Source organism: Petromyzon marinus, chromosome 32, assembly GCF_048934315.1.
Source record: "Petromyzon marinus isolate PM22_M1 ecotype Great Lakes invasive population chromosome 32, UKy_Petmar_22M1.pri1.0, whole genome shotgun sequence".
NCBI classification, from domain to species: Eukaryota; Metazoa; Chordata; class Hyperoartia; order Petromyzontiformes; family Petromyzontidae; genus Petromyzon; species Petromyzon marinus.
The window spans coordinates 8,669,030-8,691,173 of NC_133698.1; positions in this window are offsets into that span (position 1 = coordinate 8,669,030).

Below are 22,144 nucleotides of genomic sequence, written 5' to 3' on the forward strand. Positions count from 1 at the left end.
ACAACGAGGGCGAGCGGGTATACGCGTTGTGCACGTACAACGCGTATACGTGTTTGTACCGATCAAATTCACACCGGAAACCGGGTTCCAAGCGCCTGACTTTGCTTCATCGCTGTCGTTCATTCATTCGTTTGGGGCCAGACTCGAACTTGAGGAAACAGCAAGAGGGGGTTAGCGAGGGTTAGGAGGACACGGGGGGGGGGGGGGGGTGGGTTAATCCCAATTGAGCAGAAAAGCTACCCTCTGCATCAGTATTCTGTTGGGAACCTCTCTCATTGCCTGAAGAATAATGTTTTTTTTTGTTATTTCACCACAAAAAGGTTGTGGGTAATGTTAATGGTAATCTGTTGTGTTTATCCTGTATTGAATGCTGTGCACCATTATCCCGTGACTTATTTGCGCGGTAGGATAATTGAAAATATGCTAATTATCTTTAGTAAAAGAGCATTCTTCAACATAGTGTGCGATTGCGCAAAAGAAGCAAAATGTGTTGGGAGTTAATAAAATGTTCGGAATCAACAAAGCGCCGTCCCAAACTGAAGATTTGTTTTTTTGCAAATGTAATTTGCCCACGCACGCAGCTTTACACACACACCTCCTGGGTTCAAGAAATTAAAATGCCCACGTGTATATCACATTCATGGGCCATTTCCTGTTTCACACTGCTCCATACAACGGCTGGGTGCCATGGGAGTGCAGGAATCGTCATCGTATATCTTCCCCCAGTGTCTCCTGTCTCATCGAAGGTAATGCATGCATCTTTTAGAAGACTTGTCAGTCTGCGCTGTCAACATTTTGTCAAGTTATATGAATATTTGCACATGTAAGAGGTCTGTTTGTGTCAACCAATAAAAACAAGATTGCTTGTCGCATGTCATATCACCTGGCCCCATACGAGACATCTGTGAAATAGAGCTTCATAGCTCATCGGATTCATCCAGTCTAAATAAAGATTCTGACTCGGAATAAAACGAATAATTTACAGCCTCCTGTACGAAGGCCTTCACACACCGTGCCAGTCATGGCACCTGATTGCCATACTTCACCACACTGGTCACTGCAATTTGATATAAGGGAAATGTTGGAGTGGGGAGGAAGAACAGGACCAGTTTGGATAACAGTGCCACTGATGACGTTAGCCGTGGCTGGGAATTCATCTTAAGGTTGCTTGGTTCAGAGCACAGGTCCACGAACCACTCGCTGCAGGACCACTCCATCTCCCAAGCGTCCAGCGTACAATTAACTGTCAGGAAGAGCTAAACGACGGTGATTTGAAATCCAGCAGCGCTGACCTGCAGCCCCGACGGTTCCCTTCGTATGCCCATCAGTGCCCACCTCTCTTTTTTTTACATTCCCGAGACACGGGCCATCGCGCTGCCAAACTGCACCCCCACGCCCCCCCGTGCGCCCGACGGCGTACGGAGTGGATTGGGCACGACGGCGAGTGAACGCGACACGCGTGTCACGGTGCCCCCTGGGGCCTTATTTATTTAACATGCGAGGCGAGCGGAGGATCCGGTGTGAGCTCGCGGTTTTGTGAGCCTGCCAAAAAAATTACACAAAACGTTTACGGGGGGGGGGGGGGGGGGTTGCTGGGGACGGGCTATGACGTCATGCTGATACGCAAAGCCGGCCTGGGTGCGTCACAATGCTCTCCGGTTTGCGTCAAAGAGCCCCGCCCTCCTCGCTCGCCCCCCACCCCGCCCCCACCTCGTTTGCGTATGTATGGTCATCGCTGAGATGAAATTATTGTTACATCCATTCCGCTGTTGCTGCTGCTGCATTAGGAGATTCTGATGATTTGTTAGCGTTTGAAGGAGAGGCTCTGGGATCAGCGAGCTAAACGAAGCCACCCATTCAATCTGAATACGTAAAACATTGTTGCAACGTTTAAGGCATTGTGTACTTGGTTAATATTTTGCGGGGTTGTTTTTGTTGTTGTATATACCCACGTCCTGCCATTATAGACATTGGGGCGGCCGCACTCATTTGTAGGGCAAGCTGCAGGCGATGGACGTGATTTCGTACTTTTCAGGAGGCGGGCAACCTCCATCACCAGCAGTAGTCTCCAGGTACTTCTCAAAAGCAAACAATTCCTGACTGATCTCGTGTCAAGCGTTTCTGGCAACAGCTGCTCGTTTTTTTCCCGTCAGAATGAGCCTGCCCGTTAGCCTTGCAAGGGTTTTCTCTGTTTGCTCCAAATTACGCTCATTGCTCCGGCTGGTATATTGTCCAATAAGCCCACTGCGGTGTGTGAGTCCCATTGGTAAAGTCGGTTGGATCTTCTGAAAACGCGAGAAAATACAGTGAGGGAAAAAAAAGTATTTGATCCCCTGCTGATTTTGTACGTTTGCCCACTGACAAAGAAATGATCAGTCTATAATTTTAATGGTAGGTTTATTTGAACAGTGAGAGACAGAATAACAACACAAAAATCCAGAAAAACGCATGTCAAAAATGTTATAAATTGATTTGCATTTTAATGAGGGAAATAAGTATTTGACCCCTCTGCAAAACATGACTTAGTACTTGGTGGCAAAACCCTTGTTGGCAATCACAGAGGTCAGACGTTTCTTGTAGTTGGCCACCAGGTTTGCACACATCTCAGGAGGGATTTTGTCCCACTCCTCTTTGCAGATCTTCTCCAAGTCATTAAGGTTTCGAGGCTGACGTTTGGCAACTCGAACCTTCAGCTCCCTCCACAGGTCTGGAGACTGGCTAGGCCACTCCAGGACCTTAATATGCTTCTTCTTGAGCCACTCCTTTGTTGCCTTGGCCGTGTGTTTTGGGTCATTGTCATGCTGGAATACCCATCTACGACCCATTTTAAATGCCCTAGCTGAGGGAAGGAGGTTCTCACCCAAGATTTGACGGTACATGGCCCCGTCCATCGTCCCTTTGATGCGGTGAAGTTGTCCTGGCCCCTTAGCAGAAAAACACCCCCAAAGCATAATGTTTCCACCTCCATGTTTGACGGTGGGGATGGTGTTCTTGGGGTCATAGGCAGCATTCCTCCTCCTCCAAACACAGCGAGTTGAATTGATGCCAAAGAGCTCCATTTTGGTCTCATCTGACCACAATACTTTCACCCAGTTGTCCTCTGAATCATTCAGATGTTCATTGGCAAACTTCAGACGGGCATGTATATGTGCTTTCTTGAGCAGGGGAACCTTGCGGGCGCTGCAGGATTTCAGTCCTTCACGGCGTAGTCTGTTACCAATTGTTTTCTTGGTGACTATGGTCCCAACTGCCTTGAGATTATTGACAAGATCCTCCCGTGTAGTTCTGGGCTGATTCCTCACCGTTCTCATGATCATTGCAACTCCACGAGGTGAGATCTTGCATGGAGCCCCAGGCCGAGGGAGATTGACAGTTCTTTTTATGTTTCTTCCATTTGCGAATAATCGCACCAACTGTTGTCACCTTCTCACCAAGCTGCTTGGCAATGGTCTTGTAGCCCATTCCAGCCTTGTGTAGGTCTACAATCCTGTCCCTGACATCCTTAGAGAGCTCTTTGGTCTTGGCCATGGTGGAGAGTTTGGAATCTGATTGATTGATTGCTTCTGTGGACAGGTGTCTTTTGTACAGGTAACAAGCTAAGATGAGGAGCACTCCCTTTAAAAGTGTGCTCCTAATCTCTGCTCGTTACCTGTATTAAAGACACTTGGAAGCCAGAAATCTTTCTGATTGAGAGGGGGTCAAATACTTATTTCCCTCATTAAAATGCAAATCAATTCATAACATTTTTGAAATGCGTTTTTCTGGATTTTTTGTTGTTGTTATTCTGTCTCTCACTGTTCAAATAAACCTACCATTAAAATTATAGACTGATCATTTCTTTGTCAGTGGGCAAACGTACAAAATCAGCAGGGGATCAAATGCTTTTTTTCCCTCACTGTATGGCGTAGCTTCGCCTGTGACGCTGCGTACCGGTCGCTGATGTTTTCGCCGAACTTTTTTGAAGGTTGTGTTCATTGCCGAGCGTCCACTGAACGAGTAAAACTGTTCATGTTCCAATCCGAAGCTGTTTATTGAGAAATATTCAGGACCCACATGGTGCGTACTGAAATCTCCGCCTATTATCGACTTCTCTCTCTGAGTTCTCGATCACTCTGCTATGAAGAAGGCCCATTTCCTGAGACGTCACCGTTTACATATATAAATGTGAGTGTTTTTACTCTTTTGGCAAGTGTTACTGACGAATGTGTTGAGGTTTTTTTTTGTTATTCGTGTTTGTGAACCACTTCTAACACAGTATTACGTTTATAATTGTTTATTTCTTTGTTATAAGAGTGGGTTTGTGATCTTACAGTGATCCCTTAATATATTCATCTTTAAACCATTGTTTGCTTGCGGCTTGACCAGTCCCGGAGACTTTAATCATACTTCTCCATTCAGTGGCATCTGGCATGAATATTACATGAAGTGCAAGCTTCATTTTAATAACCGAAGAAAATACTTGGCAGAATTGGGGAGACATTGCAAGAGCTATAACAACTACTGAATAAAGTATGTCAACCATGGTCCACACGTCTCTATGCCTGTAAAGTGGCCATACATGGATGGCGTTATGTGATTATCCACTGAAAGCGTGAATGCAGCTAGCCAAGTGACCGTCATTCTTTCAAGTTGATAACAGCAGCTGGGAATGCGAAGCTGAATGTTGTGTTAACCCTTAAACGCTGCGGTGTCTGTAAGAAACCATTACAGGCACTGGCATACATCACTTCCATGTCAGGGAACAGCAGTTAAACGTAGCAGCTCTATGCGCATGTCTAATAAAGTACAGGAGGGAGCAAAGTATTTTTTCAGAATGGCAGTTATCCCATTAAACTGCACGTTGCAATAAATGCCATGCTGTATTCAGATTTGTGGTGTATTTTGTGCCACATGTATTGCATATGCATAAGCTGTTCCAAGTGAGCTCTGACAAGTGAACTGCAGGAGTTCAACTCTGCAAAGTGCCTGATAATGCTGGATGCAATTACCAGCAAAACACAATCCCTAGTTGTTAAATGTTGTGGATTCCTACTCAATGCACTGGCGTGCTGAGGCAATACAAATCTTGGCACTTTTGTTCACGGGACAACTTTATTTATTCTGCTGTGTCAGGTGCAGGAAGGTGTGTGACACGCATTAGCAATTGTACCCACGTGATCTGACACGAAATAAATATATTAGGAATCTGAGCTTTAATTTGTTTGAAGTACCATGACGGTTAAATTGTGAATATATCAAGCATTTAAAAACTTGTGTTTTTTATGTTGAATATTATGGGCATTACTATTCATCCTCCTCATAATGCAATGAGTTGTAATGATTCAGGGTCATGAATTAATTGAAAAATAATTTTGTTACTTTATGGAGAATGTAGTGGCCTCTAGTGGCTTCAAAAATCAAGTGAACCCATGATATAGAATACAGGAATAAACACATTTAAAATGTTTCACTCAAGTAATTTAAGCACTTTCCTGTTTTGTTAATTCATCATCATTGTCCATAATAATTGTGATTGTCATCATAATAAAAAAAATTGTCTTGTCTCCGACTCTCTGAGTTGCATTGCCCTGTTAGGTGCCTCTGCATTAACGGGCTGGGGTCTCACTAACATGGCCACTTCTGCTCCCTTAGCCTCGATGTACCGATGGTTCTGGCTGTGTGATGGGCTGTGTGTCTCACTGGCGCGACCACCGTTGCGATGGTTCTCTTGCGTTGATGCGCTTGCCTCTCACAGCGCAGTTGGCAACGCCGCAGCTTGTGTTACACATAGACATGACATTAACTTGCTAATCCTCCTAATCTCCCTACCTAATCTTTCCCATCAACATAGTGCTAATCTCCCATTAATACTGCTGTTGTGTGCATATGCGGGGACGATACCCTTATGCGGCGACGGAAGCTCATTTCATGCTAATCTCTCTCCCTAATCTCTCTCCCTAATCTCCCCCCAAAACACAACTGACGTGCTTGCGTCCGGGGATGGAATTCCTTTCAAGCTTAGACCCCGCCTGCTTGCCCATCACCACATAAATAACCTCCTTGTTGTAACAGCTCTCTCACTGGTTCAGCAGTTCCACTGCTGGATATTTTTTTTCTGCCTGAGGACGACCGCTTGTGTTGCGATCGAAACGTCGTGATATATTATTTTTTGTTTTATTTTATTTTTCTACCTGCGTGACTGTACCGAAAGAACCAAAAAGTAATTGTACAGTGCTTTTCCTGAATAGATAAATTTTTAGTTGTTTGTGCTATGGTTTTTTGGATTTTTAATGAGAAACTATTATGATATATAATTGAATTCTGAAAAGTATTTGTTTTCCAAACATACACTGCTAATGTAGTGCAGCAAACTGTGCTGTTATGCCTGACTAAATGTCCTGAAATGGAATTTAATGCAATTATCATAGCTCTCCACACGGCTTTCTGAAAATCAGTGGCTTTGAAAGAGAGACAACAGGGAAGAAAAATCATACATATGCATGAATTCCAACATGCCTTTGTGCTCGGAAATAGTATTTGCTTTAAATAATGAGTGCATATTAACAGCTGTTACATGGCCATTAGCGAAGAAAATGGAAATGATGTGTTCAGAGAAGCATGGAGATCTGTACACTTGGAATTTTATTGAGCGGAGAACATTTACAAGTTAGAGACATCATTTTAATCTTCACGCAGGAGTGGATAGAGCGTGATGACACACGGTGCAGAGAGGCAAGAACATATCCCAGTTAAAGTAATTGTTTTGAAATTCGTGCAGCAGTGACTGGAGCATAATAAAGATTATAAAAGCATTGAGAGGTGCATGATTGGAATTATACTGAGAGGCAGATTGAGGAGCATGTGGATCAAGAAACAAAGACAAATCATATTGCACCTTCATCCAGTGGCTTTTGGCAAATCGTAGATAATTATCTATCCACCATGATCGCTGATTATGGAGCAGAATGACTTTGGCCTACTCGGTCTCTCCTTATTTTCTTTTCCAAGGAAGGCACAAGGACCCAGACAGGGAAAACAGGCAAGGCAGCCCTAGGGGGCACTAGGTCTCATTGCATTTATGGTAACAAAAAAGTCAGCTCACAAGTAAATTATGAATAATATTACATCACACATTTTGAGGTGAGATCACGTGATTTTACATAATTAGTTTTATTATAAGCAATGAGTTAAATTAAGACAAATGCACTTGAGGCCTAGTGCCACGTGCGACCAGGCCTGTCTCACCTAGTTTACCTACATGGGTCTTCAAGCCTCCCTGGACATGGGAATCTCGGTAACCCTGTGGTAGACCCAAGTCACTCATCATCATCGTTAGCCTGTGACGTTATCAACCATGGTGTGTGACATCACACTGGTGGTTTAAGAGACCTACCTTTGGTCAACCCTATTATAAACGTGCTCGGTCGTGTATAGATTAAGTCCTTGAAATCAGCAGCACATTTATAATAAGCGCTTATTTACATAAGATTTCAAATTAGGGCTCTACAACACATTCGGCCACGATTGAGTCGTGGCATAGCCAACACGGTGACGTGTACCATAGCATCGACAAGGTCCAATTATCGCAACTCACTACCCGACGGGACGTCTGGCAAAAACGTTAGCAAGCTGCAGCATGTACACAATTATTTGGTACGTGTCGTGACGGGTATTGTAAGATACGGCCATGTCCGTCCAATGCTCGCCAAGCTGCATTGGCTTCCAGCTGCTGAAGAAATACTTTATAAGGTTGCACTCATTATACACAAAGTGCTTGCCACAAATGAACCACAATACGTTGCTCTTCTTGTCCAGGAGCCTGAACCATAATGCAAACCCCGGTCATCCTCGCAGTGGCTTTTGGCAAACCATCGAACAAAGGCAGTGACTGCATCGTGCGTTTTCAGATGCGCTTCTGTGGCCGTCTGGAACGCTCTTCCTTCTGATATTAGGAGGCCACTGGAGCTATGCACTTTTAAATTTATATTGGAAACTCATTTCTTGAGAACTGCCTTTTGTTAAGTTTGTTATTCTTCCTCCACACCTCCGATTAGCACAGTTGGCTATGTACAGTGGCAAATAAGTTCAACATATATACATTTAAGATCGTCTTCACGAGAGTCATCATGACCCCTTACCTCAGACAGATGGACATACAGAGCTAATGCATTAACACGTTCAACCTTCGTTGGTAAGCGTTAAAATTAAGGTGAGTATATTTGGCTCGTAGAAAAAAAACCGGTCCATTTATATTTCACTTTGTGGTCTGATTTGGGCCAAAATCTCAACAAAGGATCGTGTGTTTTAATCAAAGGTCAAATGCATTCTACGTCCGTAACTCGGTATTTTATTTGTATAAAATATACATTGATCTTGTTCGTAAGAGCAGAGCATCCACCACTTGTACCTCCAAATTAGAGCAAAGCAGGTGTTGCGAAATTATACTTTAATTTGTAACTTTATTTTAAAATATTTTGTGAACACTTACATCGGCTGCTTTTCTCACTGAGCAAAATTGACTCGATATTGTTTTCCTTTCCGTGTATCCGTGGGTGCCAACATTATTTGAAAAATGTATTAATCTAAGTACAAACTATTCGTTTTATAATAACATATCAGATGCTTATTTGCATTGCTGCGTTTTAGCACATTTGTTTTTTTTCACTGGTATATATCCCCTGAATTAGTTTTTTTCATGAATTCATGTATTTACTTATTAAATAATGTATTCATGAATTCGTGTGAGCTGTGCTATGGGTTGGCACGGGTCAATGCATTTTCAGCTTGTGTGATAATTTTCTACAGTTCTTTTGAAGCGTACCCTATGGGGCTATAATGCATCAGATTGAAATACAAATGGCACTATTGTGTTATGGATTAATGTTTTGTTATGAGTTTTGAATCTTGCTTCAACCCAGTTTCAATTGACTCTCAGCAATCACAATCCGATGGTATGTTGTCGCGATTGTAAGAACCTACTTTAATCGCTCAATTAATGCGTCACCGCAGCACAACTCTTCCAATACATCTGCACATTTTGATACTCGAGAGCTCAACAAAATATCATTGGTATAGCCACATTTACTCGAGTATTGTGTGCATTGACTACTGTATTTACACAAGAATGTCAGTGTGTAACATGCCTGACGTCACTCGACATGGGGGTTGGGGGGGCGCCTCCTCCCCCCTCCTCAGCGTCAACTTAGAACCCTCACTACAAAGGCAGAACCCTCACGTCACGCGATCTCCGTGACGCTGTTGAGACATCGAAGTAAAAAGGACGTCATGATGATCAAGGGACTATAAATTTAAAATGAAATAAGTCTGTGTCACCGCGGCCTTAAAAATTCCACACGAATTGATGCAATGAATATATCACGTCGCGGTCTGCTTTTCGCTTGCAAGTTTCAGATTTACTGAAACACACCCGTCCTTGGACGGGCAAAAGGCTAGTTTAAAATGGTTTATGATGGTTATGCAGTTCAAGTGCAATGGATGCCCTCTCTACATTTGTTTAACCAAGTGAGCAATGTGTTAAAAGGCAAAGGTTATCAAGAATGGGGTCACAAACCCAGAGCAGATTATCCAGTGGCAGATTTCATACAAATGAATGGGGCGCCGCGGTGGCGAGATGTTAACACCCCGCCTGGTATGCAGGAGGTCGTGGGTTTGATTCCGACCCTGACGCCTGCTGTATATTTGGAGTTTGCGTGTCTCTCTCCCCGTGGTCGTGTGCATTTTTCTATGGGTCCTCTGGGTTTCCCTCCACATTTAGAAACATGCATTTCGAGTATTTGGCTGCTATAAATTCCCATGTAATAAGCCACTTCCATGAGTGATCATTTTCTGGCCAGGTCAATTCTAAAAACGAGCTCATTGGGCCTTACCTGGTAAAATAGGATCAAAAATAGTTTTTAGAATGTACTGGAATTTTAAAAGAAACAAAAATCTAAAGTGCTCATGTTTGTAATTATGTCCCGAGACCCTCATGTTTGTAATTATGTCCCGAGACCCTCAATGTTTATAATTACCAATGCCGGATTATCCCAGTAGGACAAGTAGCTACACATGCTGCAGGCTCCGCACTGTCAAGGGCCCCGCGCTAAATGCTTTCAAGCTATTAATACTGGTTCAGCAATTCTGCACTTGCTCTATTACTATAGTACTATACCGCCTTCAACTTTCACGAACAACTGGGTGTGTAAGGTTAGCGATTTGCCGTATTATCTGGCTGTATAGCAAATGAAAAAATACAATTACTTTCCTATGCAAGTTATAAATTTGTGTTTTAATATTTATATTTTTTTTTGTTTAGGGCCCCTTTATAACATCATATGCTACAGGCCTCGCACTAGCTTAATCCGGCACTGCCCGAGACCCATTTGCACTTTTGTGAGTAGCCCTTAAAATAACGCCACACACTCTTCATGGATTCACTCCCACAATCCCCTGTGCCGCCGCTGCTCAATGCAAACACATGTACATATGATTGTATATGTGACAAGTGTAATGCTTCAAAAAGAAAAACAAATGGTTTACGAAGGGATTAAATAATAAGGCCTTGCTCTAAAACTTAGAGACAAGCTCTCTCTCTCCCTTTTGAAGTGTTTCACTCTGCAGAGGTTACTGTAACCGGTCACTAACTTTGCAAATGATATCTCTGCTTCTCCAGAGAGAAAGAATATCACCCCAATTTCACCGACCATCTCTCTGCAACTTTAACATCTCTAGATTTTAAAAAAATGAGTCGTCAGAAAACTAATTCTACCAATATGTCAGTTTATTTGACATTATCTGGCATGTAGTTATCTCTGGCAACACATCCCTTTCAATTATGAATGGATATTGCTTGAAGGGATTTTTTTTTCAGGACCGTGTTTCAACCTTACCCAACGAGCCTGCTTCAGTGCAACTACACCACTGCGATAAGGCCCAAAAGGGTGACACATTCCTTACGGTTGTTTTTCTGAGCCTAGCCACCCTGAAATGTTTGAAAGGTTAATGGCACCATTTCAGTGGATGGATTGGGCTCCTCTTGGGAACTGTGCACATATTTTACCGCACATCCACGCAGTGCAAAAGGAGACATCCATCAGAGTGCTTTATTGACAATACATTATTGGACGGTTCATGCAAATGCATGAGTGGGCGTGTGATAGGTTTTATATGTTCCCTGCCTCCCTCGCAGTATAATCTGTGGTGCAGTGAAAATTATACAATAAAATTTTATATTTTCAAACTTTTACCTTCACAATTGAAAAAAGCGTCCACGTAAAACTCTTTTGTACGATGTAATGAAATGTATGCTCAACCCGTAACTGAAAATGTAATATCTGATCTTTGTGTAATCTAATGATACCCCGTGACTTTGTGATCACCACACTTTAAATAAGCCATTGCATCTGGCAACAACACATCGTGCAAGCAAATGAACAAAACAAATGTGCAACGGCTCTTTTGCACATTATTCACATTCACGATACTTCGCCTCTGGGTGCCAACTTCTCAAAAGTCAAATACTCTTCTTGGGTTTTAACTTAAAGCTTTCTTGGTTCTTTCGGTGAAGTCACGTAGATAGAAAAAAAATTATAAAAGCATTTTTTTTCTATCTACGTGACTTTACCGAAATAACCAAGAATATACTCTTCTTGGGGTTACTGCTTGTGGTGGTATCAGCGAGATATAAGGAGTGAGGGAGGGGGAATTGCCAGGCTAAGTTTAGCGCCATGCCTTTCACTCGAGTGGAAAATGAGCCCTGCCCCGAAGCTACACGGTAAGAGTCCTGTGAACATATTTTGCTCAGAATTCTCGGCAATTATTTTTTTGAGATGAGTGACCATCTTGCGTGAAGCAAGATGGTCGTAGGCTGCTTCTGCTGCTGGGCTACGTAGTAGGGCAGCAGAGAGCAGGGCCAGAGCATTCGTACAGTACACACAGTGTGCAATCAATCACTGCATATCCATCGCTATACAAGCATTTTAAAGTTATGATTCAGAACCACAAGGCTATCCTATATCTTTGAGAATTCCATAAATATATACCACATTATCAGGGCTGTCAATGAATACTGGACTGTGTTAAGCACCACCCAGTACCCATTAGAACATGAAGGCACTTATCTCTTTGACTCTTGGGGAGACTGTGGTGACCTCAGACTGAATTAGGACACATCATTACCACGTGTGATTTGTGTCTGGAACGCCCAGTGTGGTTTTTTTTCGACTCGCGGTGTTTGAAATATTAAGAGACATTTTATAAGAAAATTTGTTTAATTTGCTCGTGTGCAAAGAGCTTTAACTTATTATCAAAATGTGTCTGATGTTGTCAGATCCTGACAACTAAGCAGGTTTGAGCCGGGGTAGTGCTTAGGATGCGCGACCTCCATACACGGTGGCGAAATGTTTACTACCTCGCGTGGTATGCAGGAGCTCGTGGTTTCGATCCCAACTCTGACACCTGTATACTTGGAGTTTGCATGTCTCTCTCTCCGTGGATTTGTCTCCGGGTTCTGCGGTTTTTCCCGTACATCCGATTAGCACGGTTGGCTACGTACGGTTCAAAAGAAGTTCAACATCCATGCATACGTGCGTTGAGAGTATTTGGCTGCTATAAATTCCCACGTGATAAGCCACTTCGTTGCTCTATCATTTGTGGCCACGTCGCTTCTGAAAAAGAGACATATATAGCTCAGTAGTCCTTACCTGGTAAAATAAAAAATATAGTTAGTAGTAGTAATATTGAAAGGCTGCTTCTGAGAAGCAACAAAGCACGTTGTTGTACTGTTTGTCTTTGCTACCGTAGCTGGGCTTCCCACCTTCAACCCTAAATAATCAGCATGGTAATATATGGACCTGCACGGCATGGGGAGACCCTCGTCCAACAGTGGATTGACAAAAGGACTGCCCGTGTACTCGAATAAAATATACATATTAGTTCAGATATACTCTGCCGTATGCCGCAGTGCTTTGGAAATAACCTTCCCACACACCAAATGTATTCCATTTTAGTAGGCTTGTGAGGGAGATTGTTCGTAGTAGTCACGAATGTAATTCACTTTAGAAGGGCCGTACGTGCATATTTACACATCGTGCAGGGATAACTGGGGAAGAAAGTTAAATCTATTTTGTTTCTTAATGGTATTCCACTGGAGAGTTTTACATGCACGCACTACGGAGCGACCGTTATATCCTTTGAGATGCAAATACGTTTACATGGGGTTTAACACTGCAATCAGATCAATGAAAGCGACTGTTCCATCATTTTATATTCCAACTAAAGCTTCTTAGCAGTTGTCCCCCCCCCCCCAAGTTGCAGAGCACAATCCAAAAGACGCAAATTCGTCAATCAGCCAGCAACAAACGGCACTTTCCAAAGTCTTAATAAAATAAGAGTAAAATTTTGATTTAAAGCTTTCGTGACTGCAGGGATTCATATTCTTGGTTATTTCGGTAAAGTCACGTAGAAGGGAAACAATAAAATGATAAAATTATAAAACAATAAAATTATCACGACGTTTCGACTGCAACACAAGCAATCATCATCAGGTGTGAAAACCACAGCAAGAACATTTGAAAAAAGTGGCGATTATTTTTACGTTCAAAATTTGAAAAAAGTGGCGGTTATTTTATTATTTTATTGTTTCCCTTCTACGTGACTTTACCGAAAGAACCAAGAATAAAAACAAGAGTCAACACGTTTCTTCAATTGAGCAGGGTTATGAGAGCTTGGGAAAAGAAAGGGAGATTGTTCGTAGTAGTGCGTACGAAGAGGCATTGAGAGAAGTGTTTTGACCTGTGATGTGGTTGGTTGAACACAGTGCGGATAGTGACTAATCAGTCAGTCGGTCGGTTGGTCGGGTAGACTCAATCTTCACGAGCTGGTGGAGGGATCGATGAGTGACGTTCGCAGGCACAGTCACCCGTGGTAGTTGTGGTGGACGAGTGACAAGGAGGCGACTGACCGCCAGCGAGTATGTGACTGGGGTGAATTAGTGAGTGTTGCATCATCAATTAAAGCAGGCTTCTATACGGTGGCGAGATGTGAATTACCTCGCCTGGTATACAGGAGGTCGTAGGTTCGATCCCGACCCTCACGCCTGTATGTTTGGAGTTGGCATGTTCTCCCCGTGGTCGTGTGGATTTTTCTCCGGGTCCTCCATTTCCCTCCACATATAGAAACAACGTGCGTTTAACGTATTTGGCTGCCGTAAATTTGTGCACAATAAGCCACTTTGTTGAGCTATCATTTGTGGCCAGGTCGCTTCTGAAAAAACGCTGTATAGCTCAGTGGGCCTTACCTGTTCAAATAAAATAAAAATAGTTTAATACATCAACGGACCTCCTTTGTAGCTGCTCACACCGAGCTCTCATTACTCTGATAGTGCTTGTCTCACGCCTTTTGGCGTCCTACAATGCATATATTATCAGAGTATGTTTTTGTTTGCATTCTGACCACAAGTATTGTGGTTAATGCAGACATTATTCCTTGTAAAATGTTTCAGTTCGGTGTTTTGACATCGTAACACCTGTTTTGTTGCCAGAAAAAATGGGAAAACCTATTATCATAGTTTAATACAGTTTGAATAATTTCAAGTGCAGTAAGGTTGGAACAGGCTACTCTACCGCAGATATAGCAAGTTTTCCAACTTCAGCTGAATATTTGCCTTGTACAGTGTCACCCACAGGTGAGCATCACCTTGTCCAAATGTCAGCCATGACCTTCATTTGACTTTAAATGCCCTCTAGTGCCACCATTGAAAGTGGCCATCGCGTTAATCATGCGTTTCAATTCAAATAATTCGGTGAGTTATTTGAACAATGTTATCCAGATTTAATGGGCACACCATGTAAATCCTCTTGTGAGCTAATGTTCCCGATCGCAGTGAGATGTAATTTGGCACGAGCTAGCATCTTTGAAGTAAATTCATGACGACAAACACCCCCCCCCACCCACATACCACAATTCAAGAAAATCTAGGTAACTTTCAATCCACTGCCACATATAGTACAGGGTATCTGAACTTGAAATATATTTTACTTGTCGGTATTCTTTCCTGATTAAGTCCTCCGCACGTTGTGTGGGTCTTTGGGGGTTCATTTACCATAGTTCACACACTGGTCAGTGCTGGTTTGGTGGAGGTAGGGAGCATAGAAATACAATACAATCAGTGGGGTTTTCTGCACTATTATCTTCTGCAAAAAAAGCATGTTCCCCGACAGCTGCCTATAACATCTACCTCATGCGTGGCCGTCACCCCTCTAAGCACGATCCAGGCTCAACCCTGCTTTGCTTCTGAGATCTGGCGAGATCGGGTGCATTCTGGGTGGGGTTTTTTTTTTGTCGCAAGCTTTAATTGAGTAGCGTATGTGATTTGCATGAGGTATAACGTCAACACCACTGTACTCGCAACATGTAATGGCGCCTCGGTGGCTAGGAGATGTTAACTACCTCGCCTGGTACACAAGTGGACGTGGGTTCGATCCCGACACTGGCACCTGCTGTACATTTGAAGTTTGCATGTTCTCCCCGTGGTCGCGTTGATTTTTCTCCTCCGGTTTTACCTCCACATTTGGAAACACGCGTTTAGGGGCCGTCCATAAATGACGTCATGCGATTTTGGACGATTTTTGACCCCCCCCCCCACCACCTCGTCACACGGCGTAACAAAAAGTCAGACCCCCCTCAAATATGACGTCACAAAGCTCTGCCCCCCCCCCCCCAAACCATATTTCCATTTTGAAATAAAACATGCTTCAAATCGCTTTAAACTATTGTCATTGTAGCGTGTAATTAATGTGGCGCTGCACTCTGATGTTGTAGGAGAAAACATTTATTAATACGTCTATTTAATTAAGTAGAACGTGTTGTCTATATTTATTTAAAGTTGCGCATATTGATGTGAGGTCACATTTATCAACCCCCCCCCCCACCATCGTCACACATCGTCACAAATGTCTGACCCCCCCCCCCCCCCTAGGTGCGTGACGTCATTTATGGACGGCCCCTTAGGAGTATTTGGCCGCTATACATTTCCACGTGATAAGCCACTGCGTTGAGCTATCATTTGTGGCGTCTGAAAAAGAGCCACATATCTCAGTGGGCCTCACCTGGTGAAATAAAATATATTTAAGATAAATAGTTAACAGTCTGCTTTTTCCAGTGAGGCATACCAGCGGGGCTGCGAGCAGGTGAAGTAGGTCAACGGTGGTATGATGGCACCCCCAGTGAATACCACTGGTCCTCGTGTGCCCCCCCCACCACCTCCCTCAGCCTCCACAGCCCCCCCACGGTAAGTTACTAAGCCCACAGTGGATTGAGAGAACAAATCAAGTCCACGCCTCGAGGCAACCCGGCGCTAGCAAGCTATTTGCTTCATATTCTTGGTTCTTTCGGTAAAGTCACGTAGAAAGGAAACAATAAAATAATAATTTAAAAAAACGCCACTTTTTCACATTTTCTTGCTGTGGTTTTAACACCTGATGGTGATTGCTTGTGGTGCAGTCGAAACGTCGTGAGAATTTTCTTGTTTTATATTTTTATTATTTTATTGTTTCCCTTCTACGTGACTTTACCGAAAGAACCAAGAATATGAATCCCTGCAGTCACGAAAGCTTTAAATCAAAATTGATCTGCTTCATGTTGTGTATTTACGTCTTTTGCCACCGCAAAGTGATCCCTGACGTGGACGTTTCCTGCACATTCTCAATGTATGCCACAGCACGTGACCTCTCCACGCCACCCTCCCCACCACCGGCAAAAGAACTCCGTCAACATCGCAGCAGTCGCTTTTGGCAAACCATCGAACAAAGACGGTCAACTGCATCGCCCTTCTGCGGCCGTCTGGAACGCTCCTTCCTGATGATATGAGGAGGCCTCTGGAGCTGTGCACTTTTAAGTCATCGGCTAGATTGACAAACTCACTTCTTTAGAACTGATTTTTTGTGTTTAGCTTGTTGTCCTCCCCCACCGCTGATTAGCGAGGTTGGCTACGTACGGTGCGAAAGAAGGTCGACATACATAGATACTGTACATTCGTGCCCCCTGACCCACGGATTGAGGACCGCTGGAGTAGATGAATAAGAGATGGTCAATGTGTGAAGCTGACCGGTGGAGGGTATTAGACTGGTCAGTCTTCATATGGTAGTTTGACACCAGTGGGAACTTCTGGCGTGGCATCACTTGTATGATCATTCATTAGGTACGTGAGAAAGGTGGGGTAGGGAGGGTGAATTTCACTGCTGTTTTAAATTATTTTAAAAGTGACTTCCCTGGCCTTGCGAATGTGCCACCAACTCCAAATGGACGAGTCGCGTGCACAATGCCCCGCAACTTGAGAGAACCGCCACGTGTCAGCTCTATCGCGGGGAACCATCCCACGCAATTGAGATACGACAAAACGGGGAACCTACAATACAATTCCCCAGCTGTAACACGTTGGCAAGTATATGTGCCAAGGGTATATCCATTAGGGCACACTGCGCACATTTCAGACTAAACTTCCACACCGGTGGGGGGGGGGGTGTGTGAATTGCCACGGGACAGGTTCGTCGAGAGAAAAAGTTTCGTTGTGGTGAGCGCAGTGGCGTAGCAGCGCTCAACGTGGGCGCTCTGCGCGCGGGGTGAATGATGGGACCCCCCTGTTTGGCTTGCACCCCTTTCTTATAGCCCGGTGCCTGAGACCCTCCGTGTGAGACTGCGGGTTGACGTGAGCAGTATTGTCTGAAGCTAAAAGTAAACGAATTTTTTTCTTTCAGTTTTACCAAGTCAGGCCCGCTGAGCATTACACTGTCATATGTGCACAATCACATGGACTGGGTGGGCGAACTAACAAAAATGCGTATCCGTTTGTCATGTGGCGTTAGGCATTCGTGCCGTGTTTGCATGGGGCAGCTACGGCACGGGGGGGGGGGGGGTTGTGGGAGTGAATCCAAGAAGAGTTTGTGAGATTATTTCAAGGATTCCTCAAGAAAATGCAAACGGGTCTCGGGACATAATAATCAACATGAGCACTTTTGATTTGTGTCGTTTTTTATTCCAGTACATTCTAAAACACTTTTATTATTTTACCAGGTGCGGCCCACTGAGCTTTTTTTTCAGAAGCGAGCCGGCCACAAATGGTAGCTCAACGAAGTTGCTTATCATCATGTGGACATTTATAGCGGGTCAAATACCCGAAACGCACGTTTCTAAATGTGGAGGGAAAACCCAGAGGAACTGGAGCAAAATCCACGCGACCACAGGGAGAACATGCAAACTCAAAATATACAGGCGTCAGGGTCGGGATCGGGATCGGGATCGAACCCACAACCTCCTGTATACCAGGCGAGATAGTTAATATCTCGCCACCGTGCGTTTTAATTCTCGAGGAAGCAGGCTATTCAAATTGGCGCCTTTGCCACGATAAGCTTTGTAGAGCGACACACAATTGGCTACAGATCACTTATGCACCGGTCCCATGATGTGTACGCAGGGATCTGCACCGTGCTGATAAACGAAGGCGAGGAAGAGGAGGAGGAAGAAGAAGAAGACTCAATGGAAATATATCTCGATCAGGGGAGCGAAAGGACAATGGGACTTTCAGTCGAGTTGTTATCTGCCCCACTCCGTCTCTTCCTCCTCCCCATGTCATCTGCTACCCAACCACCGCTACCCCATCACCACATACCCACACCCTTGCAATGACCTGCTGCTACAGAGATATTGAACACGGCAACATTAATGTGACAGGTTAGTTTCTCAACTTTTCAGCACGGAATGCTCTTTAAACGTTGAGATTAAGCAGATGGATTGAAACTAATCCCATCCATCAAATGTGCCCAATTCACCATTGTCGTATGCAGTCCGTGTGTTTGTACAATAACAACTCCTTTTGTCAGATTAAATCAGTTTGTTCTTGATATGTTATACAGAAGTAAAAGCTCAAAAGTGTCTTGGTAAGACGCATTCTAATATGATTATCCTAATCGCCGTGTTATTATTTTACATTTCAGTGCCCCAGCAGCATGTGTCCTCGTCAAGAAGTGCTACTTCTGCGTTGATGTATTTTGGTTTTGTGCACGTAATTATTTTAATTTAATTACGAACGATGCCATGATCGGTTTGTGTCCTTAAGCAGACAAAATTACGGAGGACAAAAATATGATATGTTGAGAAAACAGCAACGACATATGTACACTCATTTACAATCCATTGCATATGAATACAGTGAGGGAAAAAAGTATTTGATCCCCTGCTGATTTTGTACGTTTGCCCACTGACAAAGAAATGATCAGTCTATAATTTTAATGGTAGGTTTATTTGAACAGTGAGAGACAGAATAACAACAACAAAATCCAGAAAAACGCAAGTCAAAAATGTTATAAATTGATTTGCATTTTAATGAGGAAAATAAGTATTTGACCCTCTCTCAATCAGAAAGATTTCTGGCTCCCAGGTGTCTTTTATACAGGTAACGAGCTGAGATTAGGAGCACAATCTTAAAGGGAGTGCTCCTAATCTCAGCTTGTTAACTGTATAAAAGACACCTGGCAACAGAAGCAATCAATCAATCAGATTCCAAACTCTCCACCATGGCCAAGACCAAAGAGCTCTCCAAGAATGTCAGGGACAAGATTGTAGACCTACACAAGGCTGGAATGGGCTACAAGACCATTGCCAAGCAGCTTGGTGAGAAGGTGACAACAGTTGGTGCGATTATTCGCAAATGGAAGAAACACAAAATAACTGTCAATCTCCCTCGGCCTGGGGCTCCATGCAAGATCTCACCTTATGGAGTTGCAATGATCATGAGAACGGTGAGGAATCAGCCCAGAACTACACGGGAGGATCTTGTCAATAATCTCAAGGCAGTTGGGACCATAGTCACCAAGAAAACAATTGGTAACAGACTACGCCGTGAAGGACTGAAATCCTGCAGCGCCCGCAAGGTTCCCCTGCTCAAGAAAGCACATATACATACCCGTCTGAAGTTTGCCAATGAACATATGAATGATTCAGAGGACAACTGGGTGAAAGTGTTGTGGTCAGATGAGACCAAAATGGAGCTCTTTGGCATCAACTCAACTCGCCGTGTTTGGAGGAGGAGGAGGAATGCTGCCTATAACCCCAAGAATACCATCCCCACCGTCAAACATGGAGGTGCTTTGGGGGTGTTTTTCTGCTAAGGGGACAGGACAACTTCACCGCATCAAAGGGACGATGGACGGGGCCATGTACCGTCAAATCTTGGGTGAGAACCTCATTCCCTCAGCCAGGGCATTGAAAATGGGTCGTGGATGGGTATTCCAGCATGACAATGACCCAAAATACACGTCCAAGGCAACAAAGGAGTGGCTCAAGAAGAAGCACATTAAGCTCCTGGAGTGGCCTAGCCAGTCTCCAGACCTTAATCCCATAGAAAATCTGTGGAGGGAGCTGAAGGTTCGAGTTGCCAAACGTCAGCCTCGAAACCTTAATGACTTGGAGAAGATCTGCAAAAAGGAGTGGGACAAAATCCCTCCTGAGATGTGTGCAAACCTGGTGGCCAACTACAAGAAACGTCTGACCTCTGTGATTGCGAACAAGGGTTTTGCCACCAAGGACTAAGTCATGTTTTGCAGAGGGGTCAAATACTTTTTTCCCTCATTAAAATGCAAATCAATTTATAACATTTTTGACATGCGTTTTTCTGGATTTTCGTGTTGTTATTCTGTCTCTCACTGTTCAAATAAACCATTAAAATTAAAGACTGATCATTTCTTTGTCAGTGGGCAAACGTACAAAATCAGCAGGGGATCAAATACTTTTTTCCCTCACTGTATATAAATACATACTTGCCATTTCTACCTGTTTCCGCAGTTAGGTTGCCGATTGTTGAACCCCTTTACCGCATACCAATATTCAAAGTGACATTTTCTGGCGATTTATTTTTCACTCAAAAACCATACGAACTCGCTCAGAAAATGAATGTACGTTTAAAGGGGGGGGGGGGGTTGTGCAGGCTATCACTTAAATCGATGGGTGTTGGCAGGTATGTACAGCATGTATATATTTGTATATATTGAGCCAGCTGATGGCTTTATAAAAGGAGGCAATGTTTCAGCAGTTTCGGTGGAACAATCCATCCTAAACAAGTTGAAGGTTAAAGGGAGGCACCGCTGTAGGTTTTTTTTGCTTTTGGCGGTGGCAGGAGGGTGAGTAATTTTCCAAGCTGTTACAGCTCATTGAAGGCAAAATTGACTCCTGTCTCACGGGGATGGCCCACTGTGAACGGGCTGACATGGCCACTGAATAAAAAATATATAGTGGAGCCCGGATTGTAGCGGTCGCGCATGCATCCAGGAAAGCCGTCTCCTCTGGCAGAAATGACATTACAATGCAGCGCACACCAAAAAAAAAATCTATCCCTGCAACAGCACGGGACAAGCAGCCGTGAATGAAGCTCGCGGTCTGGGGGATTCTTTGTATGGAAGAGAGAGAAGAAGAAAAAAAATAAGACGGGATGTGCTCAATAACTATTAAAAGCAAGGGCAGAAACAACGAAGTGTAGTTAACTTTAGATGAATGCGTTTGAAACAATAAAAGGATTCGAGCTGAATGGCCGTGTGTATGGGTCAGTCAGCACCTTTTAAAATGCCACTTCATCAGCAGCCATCACTGTTCATATGAAGCACGTGTTAAAGTGCTAATTATTCAGTTTAACTCCATTTGACACACTTGCTGTGAGTGTATCCCGTGCGGTGCGAATTAATGCGGGGAATGGGCTTTCTAAATGATCCGTTTGAATTACAGCATGTTTCGTTTGTAGTGTACTCCTATACCTTATGGAAATTATCACTCAATACAACATATCATGAGAGTATATTACTGCTGACTCTTTGCATAAAAAAACTGTAATTAAGCTAATGTTCTCAGTGAGAACGATTGTTTAAGGGCGCTTTACAATTGAAATAAAAACGACTAAAACTCACCCCTTGGACTTTATTTATTTTCACTGATTTATATAGCAAATGTTAGTTCTCATCAATGGCCTTAGTATTTCATGGCGAATTTATTAAATTCCTATAATGTTCACAGATTGTAATGATTTAAGGAAAAAAATTCCAAAATGACAACCTATTTTTTTTATTTGCTTTGTAAATACATCCGGACGCAGATAATCTCGAACAAAGAATCCAATGCAAACATG